Here is a 14,227-nt window from a genome sequence, read left to right as displayed (position 1 = left end):
CCGGTATGCGCTACAGGAGTGCGCGAGCGGAAAGCTGATTGGCTGTATGATGTCTGTCAACATTCTTAACAGTCCGGAGAGTCCGCCATCTTGTGTCTCCGGAAAATCGAGACACCTAAGGTGAAAAAAAAAGGGGGAAATGATTAAAAGAGGGGAGGGTAGACACCCCCTGACCCCCTAAGTTTTTTGAGGGAGGCTTAGAAGGACCCTGAAGGGCCAAAAAACTATTTTCGCGGGGTAAGCGCTGCATGCGTTCCCGGGTACGCTCTCCGGTACGCGCACCCTGAGCGCACCACGGGGAAAAACAGTGTAAAAAAATAGAGTAAAAAAAATATTGTAGAGTGTTTAGAGGTAAGTTAGATCCGAAAAGAGCTGTTGTGTTTATTGTACCTACAAGTAGGTACCAATGCAGAGTCTCAAATTCAAGAGGAAGACTCTATTCCCCTCATCTGTAAAAATGAACACCATCTCTCCTATAGATGCCTTGCATGTTGTAACGCAAGTTGTTGTGGTAAATGGAACCCATACCATAGTCTCTGAGGAAAGCAGAAACAGATTTATTTACATGTTTCCTTGCTTTCTCAATCTGTGGACAAAATTGGTTGGACCAGTTCCATTTTTGCCTTTGGCATATATTAGAAATTACCAAGGCAGTTTTTGGAAAAAGTGATATCAATTGCCCAAAGATGTCCTTTAAAAGCATTTCCAGACCTACCCCAGTCATAGTGCCCAAGTGATTTCCACCACAGTGCACAATTATAAGGTCAGGGTGTGGAAGATGCATAAAGGATTTTACCAATGGTATCAATTGGTGACTTCTCAATCCTCTCTGTCCAATCCATACAATGTCCACATTTGGTAAATCAAGGGTGTAAATCCCTCTGTTGCTTGCAAATTTTTCACTCCAGAAGACATAGCTATGACCCACAAACCAGACTTTTGGCATCTTGAAGGTAGATGTGCTTCTATTCAGATGAGTTGTGGAAATGAAATGGCAGTTTGAAAGTAGGAATTATTAAAAAAAGTGGTTCAGATTCAGTGCAGTTGAAAAACAAGAAATGATTGGTGCTTTCTTAAAATTAACCACTTTTTTTGAAAGAAGTCATTTCAATGGTTGAGAAAAAGTCATTTCAAGAAACATTGCACATGATTAGCTGGTACATTGAGAGGTCAAACACCCTTGCTGCATTCTTTTGCAACATAGTATGATGAACTTCTGAACTGTGTGCTGGGTTAGGAGGGAGTTACCATGGTAACAGGGTGTATGAGCACTGGGGGGATGGGTGAATGTTATGTGAGTTTCAAAGTCTTCCAATGTACAACCAATTAAAATGTGCAGTTTGTTTTTGAATTTGTGTGGGAACAATTTTGATTGGTTATGTACAAGAATATGGGTCTGAAATGAGTAAGAATATGTGCCATTATTCTCAGGCTCCAGCGAAAGAAGCATTATTCAGAGATTCTGCTTAAGAAAATCAGATGAGTGTTACTGACACTGTTCTACATCTTTCAAAGCATTTTAAAGGTGAGTAATGATTCTTTTAATAAAGATAGAGTGCTGTATGCACTATGGGGAAGATTAAGAAGCATATTGTGCTTCTTTATTCTTGTATTTTGTGTCATTTATTTTGTAATGTTGTTTAAAAATAAAATGGTGCATATTGGCAATGTATTTTGAAAATGAGTTAGGTGTCTGCTTTGTTTCTGTAGTGGTCTTTTAAATGAGCTGTGCTTTGTGCCAAAAATGATTTAGTATGCAAAATCATTTCTGGAAAAAAGTCTACTTTTTAAAATTTTGGAGAAGCATTACACTGACTTTCTGTTTGAAAAAAGAGAAATCATTTACACATTTTTCAATAATGTCACCTGTGCCTTGTAACAGTTTGCCTCAATTAGCTTAAAGAGTAATCGTTGCTTGTGTCTCACTTTACTTTGTGCCTGTGTGTAATCTGATATATGATTCATTTAATAAAGATACACTGCTGTTAAAAATATGGTAGTATATGTTTTTTGAAGACATGGTAGATTACATGTAACGTTCTGGTCATGTGCCTAAGATCACACTGTGAGTCAAGCTTGATTTTAAATGGATCTGGGTGAATAATATGCTTAGTTGATGTCTTTAAAAATATGGAAGTACATGTTTTTTTAAAGACGTGGTAGATTACATGTAACATTGTGGACATGTGCTTAAGATCACACTGGTGGGTGAATTAAGCTTCACTCACAGTGTGATCTTAGCCACATGAGCAGGATGTTACATGTAAGTTTGATGTACAAAATTTACTTTCCCTATACTCTTTTCCTTAACCTCACTACTCTTCTCTGATGCTCCCACACCTCTGTTCCCTTATTGCGATTGCCTCACTTATTCTAAATCCCTACGTTTACTCCCCTTTTCCTCACTCCTCTCTCACAATCACCTTGTTTCAGACCTTCTCCTTTACTTTCTTTCCTCTCTCTTCTCTTACTTCATTCCTTTACTCTTTTCACTTCCCTTTACTCATTCTCTCTCTGTTAACCTTATTGTCTCCGTCCCCTTAGTCTGTCACTCCTCTTCTGTCACGCTCACTCCCAGACTTTCTCCTTTAGTTTCCTTCTTCTCTCTTCACTTACTTCATTCCTTTACTATTTTCCCTTCACTTACTCTCCTTACTCCACTTCACTAACTCCTTCCCTCTGTCCTCTTATTGCTACACTCCCCTTCCCTCATTCTCTCTCTGTTAGCCTCATTCTCTCCGTCCCCTTAGTCTCTCACACCTCATCTGTCACGTTCACTCCCTATAACTCAGCTACACTCCCACACTCACCTTCTTTCAAACTTTCTCCTTTACTTTCCTTTCTGTCTCTTCCCTTCTTTCGCTTCTTCACTCTTTCCCCTCCCTTACTCTTCTTACTCCACTTCATTAACTCTTTCTCTTACTCCCTCTGTCCTCTTACTTCTACACTCCCCTTCCCTCATTCTCTCTCTGTTAGCCTCATTCTCTCCGTCCCCTTAGTCTCTCACACTTCTTCTATCACGCTCACTCCCTATAACTCAGCCATACTCCCACACTCACCTTTTTTCAAATCTTCTCCTTTACTTTCCTTCCTGACTCTTTCCTTCTTTTGCTCCTTCACTCTTTTCTCTCCCCTTACTCTCCTTACTCCACTTCACTAACTCCTTCTCTTACTCCCTGTGTCCTCTTACTTCTACACTCCCCTTCCCTCATTCTCTCTCTGTTAGCCTCATTCTCTCCGACCCCTTAGTCTGTCACTCCTCTTCTTTCACGCTCACTCCCTATAACTCAGCCACACTCCCTCACTTATGTTTCTCTCCTCCCTCACTCAGTCCTCTACTCTCACTTTTTCCTTCACTTTCTCTGTCTCGTCACTCCCTTACTCCCCTTGTCTCACACTCACTTGCCTTTATCCAGTCTGTAACACCACTCTTTCCTCAACATCACTGCTCTTTTCTTACCCTTCCACACCCCCGTTCCTTTACTATATTTTCTTCACTTATCCTCATTCCCCTTGTTCACTCCCCTTCTCCTCACTCACCTCCCTTCTTTCAGTCCCCCTACTTCACTTCCCTTCCCCTCACGTCCCTTTCTTTGCTTTCTCACTCATTTTCCTTTCCTCTCTCACTGCACTCCACTTCATTTACTCCTTTTGAATTTGTTAAGAATACAGCTCTTTTTTGAGAATTGGAGGTAGTTCTAAAAGGAACTGTTTTTTTTCTTCTTTTTTAGGTTTTTTTCTGAACAAAAACAAAAACAGGGAATGCAAAACTGCTCAACAGGAGAAAAAACAAAGGGGAAAAATTAGGACTGGGGAGGGCAGCAGTGTTCTTGCCTCCTGCGTTCAATGAGCTTGATGCTCTGCTCACTATAGTAAAGCATTTCATCGCATTGCTTGCACTTTATAGTAATGTCACTAAAAACAGGTTGAATGTTCGGAATCATCTCCAATTCCAATGCACGTCCTCTCTCTGATGTTGTGGCTCCTCCAGTAGATGTAGAGGCACCATCCCTTGGGGGATTACGTGCCAGGTCTCGGACACTCTCCCGGGCATAGTTCTGGGGGTGCCTCCGTTGGACGTGGCGAATCATTGTGGAGTTCCCAAAACTGTACTTCCTTCTAGGGTCCCCTCTGGAAAGCACAGTTTTGCAGATTTTGCATTCCACTTTAGGAGCATTCACCTTTTTTAATCCTGCAGGTATTGAAAAAAACTTCCAAATAAAATGCTCCTTGACCTTGGGCTGAGGAGGCTCTTCCTCAATGAAGTCATCTGACTCCTCACTGCTGCTGGGTGCTCTGGCAGCCATTCTTTACACAAAATGGAAGAACAGTAAAGAACAGGTCTTGCTGTCTCCAAAGTGAAAGAAGAAGTGAAGGAAATGGGTTGGGTTTTCATTAGTTGTAAAAAAACTGTTAACAACCAATCAAAAGAGTTATTTTAAGGTCACATGACTTGACGCGCTTACGCTGCGCACACCGGAGCGCTGCCGGGGGCGCTTACGCGGCGCGAACGTAGGCGCTTCCGGGGGCGCTTACGCGGCGCGCCTGAATGACATTTTGCTAGCTTTTTTTTACGCACGCGGAAATAGCGCTCTCGCTGCGCTCTCGGGTGAGCTTACCGGTGCGCGCACCCTGAGCGCTCCATGACAAAATAATAATTTTAAAAAAACATGAAAAATAGATTGTAAAAAAAAATTGTAAAAAAAATAAAAAAGAAATAATAGTTATAAAAAACAGCTAATAAAAAAACAGTTTAAAATCATAGGTTACAAACTCGATATATAAAGGAATTAGCTTTTAAAAAAAACTATGAAATTCACTGAAAATCCATTGGTTTCACAATCGTTATAGTTAGGAATTAGCATTTAAAAAACCTTTGAAATTCACTAAAAAAAAACATAGGTTTCACAATCGTTAAAGTTAGGAATTAGCATTTAAAAAACCTTTGAAATTCACTAAAAAAAACAAAGGTTTCACTTTCGTTATAGTTAGGAATTAGCATTTAAAAAACCTTTGAAATTCACTGAAAAAACCATAGGTTTCACACCAGTTATAGTTAGCTGAACATTTTACTCATACAAAACCATTGAAATTCCCACGTTATAGTTATTTGGACTCACTATAACTCGCGTGCCCGCAATCCACTGCTGATGATGTCACATATTACATCATTCATGACATGGTCAGTGACATCACTGATGACATCTCAAATGACATTACTGATGACATCTCAAATGACATCACTGATGACATCACTGATGACATCATCCATGTGATAATACAATACACCTCCTCACACTCTAATCTAACCTATGATACACCCAGTGTTAAATACAAACTACCATTCCTGAAACCATTGACTCAGTAATACCACTTACCACATACGCACTCACTGATTTCTAGGTCTGCACACACATCCACTCATTCACCCATACAATCTTTCATACATACAGTCACTCATCAATACAAGACTAACATATGCACTCATACACCTATACAGAGACTCACACACTGCCACTCATCCATGGAGTTACTCACACACCTAGTCAGTCATGTAAAGAATCAATCACACTCCCATTTCCACAACTATACAGTTATAGACACAAAACCTTGCTTATTTAAACATAGACTAACACATACTTACTGTCTTTTACAATCACTGATACAAGTACATATTGATAGATACAGTCACTTATGCAATCACAGGCTGTTATATATAGTCATTTATATATGACAACTCTCACATGCACTCTGTTTTACATATGTACTTACTTGGACATGTAGCACTGAGATATCCATTCGGTCACCAACACACCCATGCACACAGTAAACCACCTATACAGCTGTTTCCTCATGCACTCTTGAACCCATACACCAAGTGAATCAACTGCTCACACATCTATGCACAGAGTCTCACACTTCCCAGCCACCTCCACTCACACTCACCCTCATATACAAATACTTGGGTTACCAATCATTAACCCATATAGCCAGTCATATAGCTACTAATCAATACGTGCAGCACCTTACACAACAACAGACATAATGATGCACACATTCTAACAGTTTAGTCACTAACCCATGCATTCAGTAAGACACATTTAATCTCCCACTCATACAGTCAGTCACGCACCTACTAAATCCATTATCCAAACACTCATTCATACACTCATTCTACAATATGTTAAACACATTTCTAATTTACAGGAACACACATTCACATGGATAATGTCATCAGTGATGTCATTTGAGATGTCATCAGTGATGTCATCAGTGATGTCATTTGAGATGTCATCAGTGATGTCATCAGTGATGTCACTGACCATGTCATGAATGATGTAATATGTGACATCATCAGCAGTGGATTGCGGGTGCGCGAGTTATAGTGAGTACAACTAACTATAACATGGGAATTTCAATGGTTTTGTATGAGTAAAATGTTCAGCTAACTATAACTGGTGTGAAACCTATGGTTTTTTCAGTGAAAAAAAAATAAAATATATATATATATATATATATATATATATATATATATATATATATATATATATATATATATTTTTTTTTTCTTTTTTTTTTCCAATCCTGGCTTGGCTATTCAAAAGAACAGGCACCGACTCCGTGGATGAAGATCAAAGGTTTTTATTTGCCAATAAGAACGATCAGACGCGTTTCGGCGGACAAGTCCGCCTTGTTCACTACATCTGCTTGCACCAAGTTGGTGAGCATCTTTTATACTAGTGGATATTAGACATGTGATAGTACAACCCAGTGTCATAGGTGACCATGTGACTATGAACATGGAAAAGTTGGATGCGCGCAAAACATGCAAGTCATTGTTCACATAAAGCAAAAGATTAACTCAAAACCTTGTAAATACATCTTTACAATTGGTAATTAATAACAGTGTTTACTAATTCTTGTTATTTGAGAATTGTGGCTGTTTAGTTTGTGAAGTATGGCTTTATATAGCACCCATAGCTGCTGTCTGCTACGTGCTACTTTAAACATGGAAGAGTTCCTCTACCACGTGGATAAAACCCCAGCTGCTCTACAATCTGTAAGCTCATGATGCTTGTGCGTGACCAGACGTGAGTGCAATGCATCCCTGCCTCACCGTGTTCTAGAGGTAAGATAAGGGTGAGCTGATCTGGAGGCAGGCATGTCGTAGTGTTAACGGGGCCTTCGCCGAGTAAAAGGAGAAACAAGCGGGCACTTTTATTTCTCCAGGATGTGAGGCGCTCTGTTATCGCGGGTCAATGTTTAGAAAACATTTGAAAGGGCCGCTGTGTTTAGCTGTTGCGCCTGCGATCGGCAAGGTTTTACTCAAGTGAGTGAAGGTGATTAATGGTTGACACGGTCGTAAATGTGACCCGATGGCTGAGATTAAACGCAAGTGCGTTAAGGGGATGTAGCCATACAGGGGCACGGGATCCCGCCCGAGTGGGCATTCGACGTGTGTCTTGTTGGAGCAATTCCTGCTTGCCTCTTTAAGGATATTCGCCCTATGACTGTTTCTGATGCCGTCTGTCATGCGGGAGAGCAGTTAATAATTGTTAAGAAGGGGACCTTACTTATGGAAGTAGCTTGTAACATTGATTCGAGTCCTGGGTTGTACTGCTTGGTAGTGGGTTGGAAGTGTGTGAAAAAGAGTGGTTACAAGAAACATTACTTAACTGAACGTGCACTAAGTGATTTAAAAAAGGACCGAGTCCTAGATGGTGAAACTAGATGTTCTCAGTGGAATGGGTATTATTCAAGAGATCGTGGGGGGAGGTGACATATGTGTTTTCTGAGTGCCATATTAAAGGTGTACACTCAGTGCCTCGTCAGCGTTGAGACCAAATGGGATCTTGCTGTTGAGCTGTATGATGTACTTTGTTTCAAGTCGCCTCAATTTTTGTTGTCTGTTTCCTCCCCTGGGGTTTGGCGCTACACTGTCTAATACAAAGTAAGTGAGTTCCTCCGCTTTTCCGCTGTGGTGGGCATTGATATGGCGAGCCACAGGATATGCTGGGTCATCATTGTTGATGGCTCTGAGGTGTTGGAGAATCCTCACATGCACTGGGTGTATGGTGCTCCCCACATAGATTAAGTCACAGGGGCATTTGAGGACGTACACCGCAAAGTCTGTTTTGCACGTGTAGTGTTGTCTGATTTTAAAAGGGGATTTTCTGAAAGGGAACTTGACTGTTTTAGTATTGACCCCATGTTGGCATGCCTTGCACTTGGTGCATTTATAGAAGCCAGGTTGAGAATGCAACCAGATCTTTTTGGGTGGAGCAGAAGGTGCATAATTGACCAATTCTTGGGTCATTGATGTAGCTCTCCTGAACGTAAGCTGGGGTGGTTTAGCACAACTCTGGCCTATGACTGTGTCATTTTTAATCAGTGGCCAGTGCCTGTACAGGATTTTCCTGATGTTCTTGTGATATAAGTTATATCCTGTGATTAGTCTAGGCATTGTGTTTATGTTGGTAGTTTTGGTGTCATTAGCTGCTTTGGACTTTTTTTGGAGCAAATCCGACCTTTCCAGGCGGTCACTCTTTTGTCTCGCTTTCTTCAAGGTGTTAGGGCTGTATCCTCTATCTTTTAGTCTGGCACAGAGACTGTCTGTGCTTGTTATGAGGTCTTTCTGTAGGCTGCAATTTCTCTTCATCCTTATGCATTCAGCATAAGGAATGCTTTCTTTGAGGCTTGTGGGGTGAAAGCTAGATGAGTGCAAAATGGTGTTCCCTGCAGTCTCTTTTCTATGAGTGCGAGTCTGTATTTTACCTCCCTCATGAAATACCTCAAGGTCTAAAAAAGTGATGCTTTCTTTGCTCGCCGTACATGTAAATTTCAGATTTAGGTTGTTGTTATTTAAGTCTCTGGAGAATTGAAGGGCGCTTTCTTCTGTGCCACGCCACAGGATGAAAATATCATCTATGTAGCGCCTGTACAGAACCACGTTGTTGGTCATTGCGTGGTGGTGTTGGGACATGAGTACTTGCTCCTCCCACCAGCCCATATGCAAATTAGCATAGCTGGGGGCGAAGCAAGTACCCATGGCTGTCCCTTGGATTTGTTTGTACAGGAGCTTGTTGTATGCAAAGGTATTGTTCTCCAGACACCATTCTGCCATGTGTAACAACATCAATGTATGTTGGAAAAGGGATATGTCTCTGTTTCCCAAGAAGTGCTGCATCGCTTTCAAGCCGTCCCTGTGTCTGATGCTTGTGTATAAGCTCTGGACATCTAAGGTAACAAAGCTGTAATCATCTTCCCAAACATAATCATATATACAATTCAAGAAGTCCCCAGTGTCTTGAAGATAAGCTGGCAAGGTTCTTACTATCGGTTGAAGGAAATAGTCAATGTATTTACTTGTGTTCTCAAAGAGACTCCCTATAGCAGAGATTATGGGTCTTCCTGGTGGGCAACTTGGGTTTTTGTGAATTTTAGGAATAAGATACAACTGTGGGGTGATCGGATAGTCATTTTTTAGAAATTCCAATTCTTGTTTTGAAATTAGGCCTTTTCCCCTCCAGTTGTAGAGACAGGTGTGGTATCTCTCCTTGATGTTGTAAATGTTCGTGCTACTAGTTCTAATATAGCATTCTTTGTCTTGTAATTGGGACATGGCCTCTTTTTCGTACATGTTAAACGGCCATAGCACTATGTTACCTCCCTTGTCCGCATTGCGAACTACTATGTCAGGTCTTTTTTTCAGTTTTTCCATCAGTTTGTCATATTCTTTCCTTTGGTTGTTGGTGTTTTTGTTGAATTCATTGCTACTTATGCAGGCCAATTCTTTGAGGTCATTGATTACTTTATCCGCAAACATGTCAATATTATCCCTGGGCATAGGGGTATAGAACGTTGATTTTGGCTTGAACGGGCTTTTTTCTGTGGCATTAATTAGGATGTTTGACAATGCCCCTGTTTGTGTGTTTGTTAGGCTCCCGTCTTCCACGTTCATTTCTAATTCCGTGATGTCCTTCAATGCCTCGAAGTCTGCGACCCTCATGGGGTGTGGGGTGGCAATGGGTTCTATTAAGGACATACTATCCTGAGTTTTATCTTTTTGTGATGAAAAACATTTTTGTAGTTTGAGTTTGCGTGTAAACTGGTAAAGATCAATTCTTGTTTCCGCATAGTTAAAATTGGTCTCTGTACAAAAGGAAAGGCCCAGTCTCAGAGTTTTTTCTTCATCATTTGTTAGCTCCATGGTTGAAAGATTTACGACTGTGTTGGTGGTTGGTGTGTCTATGTTCATCGTCTCCTGTTGCGTCTGTATGTGTTTTTTGTTCTTTGTACCATGTCCGCCCCAGCGTCTGTTTTTCCTCCTTCTGCTGTTTGATTGGTTTGGATGTTTGTGGTTTGATCTCCCCTTCGCGTTCTGGGTCGTAGGCTCATTAGCCGTTCCATCCTTAAAAAAGCAAACTCATCCATTGGTGTTGGGACAGTCTTTTTGGGATTAGCATTGATTCCTGTCTCCAGGTCTGACTCTGCTCCTGAGCTTACTTCGGATTCGCTCATCACTTGAGGGCTCATAGGGATTCCGCCCGTGGCGGAGAGTTGCTGTCTTCATATATTTTCAAACTTCCTTGCAAAGGTGTAGATTCTGCCTTGGAGATAATCGTTTCTGTCCCTCTGGAATTTTTCTGCTTCCTGATTTTGATGGTACTTTCAAGTTTCTGTACTCTGGTATTGATATCTTCCAGTCCTTTCTTGACCAGTTCCTGGTTTGGTACTTTGGCCAGCTCTTCCATGACGCAGTTAATTTTCAAGAGTAATTTCTCCCTGTCCGAAGTGGCAAACTGCACCAGGATGCGCAACATATTGCGTGATGATTCCGCACTATTGTCTGCCCAGGCTTGCAGCATGGCTGGGTCAGGGTCCTAATATGTGGGCGCCACCAACACTCTTAGGCCTCTAGGTATTCTGCCAACATCGAGGTATTTCTTGAGGGATGTGCACTCCCACCATTTGGCTACTTCAGCTTTTCTCAGCTTTTCAAGTTCAGTCAAAAGTTTCTTGGTTTCATTTCCCTGAGGTGCCTGCTGTGCACTTGTGCTTGCTGTTGAGGTTGTTGCAGGTTCAGCTTGCTCTTTGAAGATGTCGAGAGCAGCCGCTTCACGCTCTTTGTTCCATTCTGCTGACATCGCTATATTGGTGTTAATTATACTCCTTTGACATCCACTGCCTTTGTTGTGCGATGCGCGCTGGGGACTACCTCTCCCGCTGGTATTAGTTACAGTGTTCCCGGCTTCTACACTCACTCCCTTGCGCTACCCCGTGGGTCCCTAGCTCCCTCTCAGCCCTCCGGCTGCCACTGGATCAGGGTTTCTCACGGTTGCGTTGCGGAAGCAGTGTCTGCCAGATCTGAATATCACCACGGGGGGCTCCCTGTATTCCTCTGGTTGAAGAAGATTGTCCAAGGTTCGCTTGCTCTGGAAATATGGGGTGCTCCTGAACGAGGAGGGTCGGTGTGAAAGGCTCCAGATAGCCTTAAATTATTTTTCCAATCCTGGCTTGGCTATTCAAAAGAACAGGCACCGACTCCGTGGATGAAGATCAAAGGTTTTTATTTGCCAATAAGAACGATCAGACGCGTTTCGGCGGACAAGTCCGCCTTGTTCACTACATCTGCTTGCACCAAGTTGGTGAGCAACCTTGTAAATACATCTTTACAATTGGTAATTAATAACAGTGTTTACTAATTCTTGACCGGTGAGGCAGGGATGCATTGCACTCACGTCTGGTCACGCACAAGCATCATGAGCTTACAGATTGTAGAGCAGCTGGGGTTTTATCCACGTGGTAGAGGAACTCTTCCATGTTTAAAGTAGCACGTAGCAGACAGCAGCTATGGGTGCTCTATAAAGCCATACTTCACAAACTAAACAGCCACAATTCTCAAATAACAAGAATTAGTAAACACTGTTATTAATTACCAATTGTAAAGATGTATTTACAAGGTTTTGAGTTAATCTTTTGCTTTATGTGAACAATGACTTGCATGTTTTGCGCGCATCCAACTTTTCCATGTTCATAGTCACATGGTCACCTATGACACTGGGTTGTACTATCACATGTCTAATATGCACTAGTATAAAAGATGCTCACCAACTTGGTGCAAGCAGATGTAGTGAACAAGGCGGACTTGTCCGCCGAAACGCGTCTGATCGTTCTTATTAGCAAATAAAAACCTTTGATCTTCATCCACGGAGTCGGTGCCTGTTCTTTTGAATAGCCAAGCCAGGATTGGAAAAATAATTTAAGGCTATCTGGAGCCTTTCACACCGACCCTCCTCGTTCAGGAGCACCCCGTATTTCCAGAGCAAGCGAACCTTGGACAATCTTCTTCAACCAGAGGAATACAGGGAGCCCCCGCGGTGATATATATATATATATGTATATATATGTGTGTGTGTGTATTTATATATATATATATATATATATATATATATATATATACTATAGTCACATTTGAAGAATCTGTTAAGAAAGACTTGCTGGATTTGAGATCTACAACGCCAAGGAATCTAGAGAACAATCTCACCATAGGGCAACGCATGGCACTTAAGAACTAATAAGTGATCCAGATTTCATCTGCAAACTCTCTGACAAGGGTGGAAACGTGGTGATAATGACTCGAGAGCACTATGAACAAGAGGCACTACGTCAATTGTCGGACAATAAATGTTATATTCCAATCACCAAGGATGAGTATATCAAAACTATTACTGAGTACCATATGCTTTTAAAAAATGGGCGTATAAAAGAATGCTCGACAACAATGAATTTCAATTTTTAACTTGCCCGCATCCAGACACAGCAATATTGTACCACCTGCCAAAAGTACACAAAGGCGCTGCTAGACCACTGGGACGCCCACTTGTGTCCTCTAAGTGCTGTCTGACAGAAAATATGTCACAGTATATTGATTTCTTCTTGGCAGAATTTGTACGTATGTTGCCCTCGTATATCAAAGACAACACGCATTTCATCAAGAATATCATGGATATAACATGGGAACCAGATATGTTGATGATTGTTCTGGACATAACAAGCCTCTATACCTGTATCGAACATACTAAGGGAGTGAATGCTGTAAAGTATTTATTGAAAGGTAGATCTTTACAATTTACAGAACATAACGTTATGTTGACTGAATTAATTTTATTCTGTTTGACGAATAACATTTTTCTGTTTAAAAAGCAGCACTACTGGCAGATACAGGGCACGGCGATGGGCACCTGCTTCGCCCCCAGCTATGCGAACTTGTTCGTTGGCTGGTGGAGAAGCAGGTGGCCTGGGCTGATCAGTACAATCATTGGGTCAAGTGTATCACTGCATGGTATAGATACATTGATGATTTGTTTATTTTGTGGAAGGGTTCTAAGCATGAAGCAGAGAATTACATCGCTGAATTGAATAATAATACCTTGAATCTTCATTTTAGTGGACACTTAAGTTCTACAGAAGTATCTTTCCTTGACCTGAAAGTGTTTGTAAGGGATGGTAACATTTGTACAACCCTTTATAGGACAGAAACAGTGGGCAATTCAGTCCTTGAAGCATGCAGCAGCCATCAGAAATCGCTGAAAAACAGCATACCCTGTGGCGAATTACTCCGTCTAAAACGAAATTGATACTGATTTCCAAAATGAGGCTTCATCAGCAATTGAAAGATTCAAATCGTAGGGCTACTGCCCGGAATTGCTGGTTAAAACTTTAATTAAAGTGAATAATATTCCAAGACAATGCCTACTACGGAGTAGAGAGAATCCCAATAAGGAAGATAGGGAAACCTTTAGATTCAATTCAACTTTTTCAAATGAAACAGGCCCATTGAGAACAATTTTGTGCCAGAATTGGCACATCTTGAAAGCTGATGGGGTGATAGGAAATTCACTTCCTGATTATCCACAGGTGACCTTTAGAAGGAGCAAATCCCTGAAGGACACGTTGGTGAAAAGTCATTATGAACCCATCCCATTTGTTCAACGCATTAGCACACTCACGGGCTTTCTTCCCTGCCTTAAATTCAAGTCTTGCAAACAGAGAAAAAAGTTTTCCACATATAGAATTCCAGGCATGACAAATCCCAGAGTCATCAACAAGTTTTTGACTTGTAAAACGCCCTTTTGTGTGTACTGCTTGGTATGTCGTTGTGGCTAGCAGTACATTGGGAGCACGATACACCCAACAAAGCGACGTATTTTAGAGCATGCACAAG

The sequence above is a fragment of the Lissotriton helveticus genome, chromosome 5_1 (assembly GCF_964261635.1).
Source record: "Lissotriton helveticus chromosome 5_1, aLisHel1.1, whole genome shotgun sequence".
NCBI lineage: Eukaryota > Metazoa > Chordata > Amphibia > Caudata > Salamandridae > Lissotriton > Lissotriton helveticus.
This window is presented reverse-complemented; position numbering follows the sequence as displayed.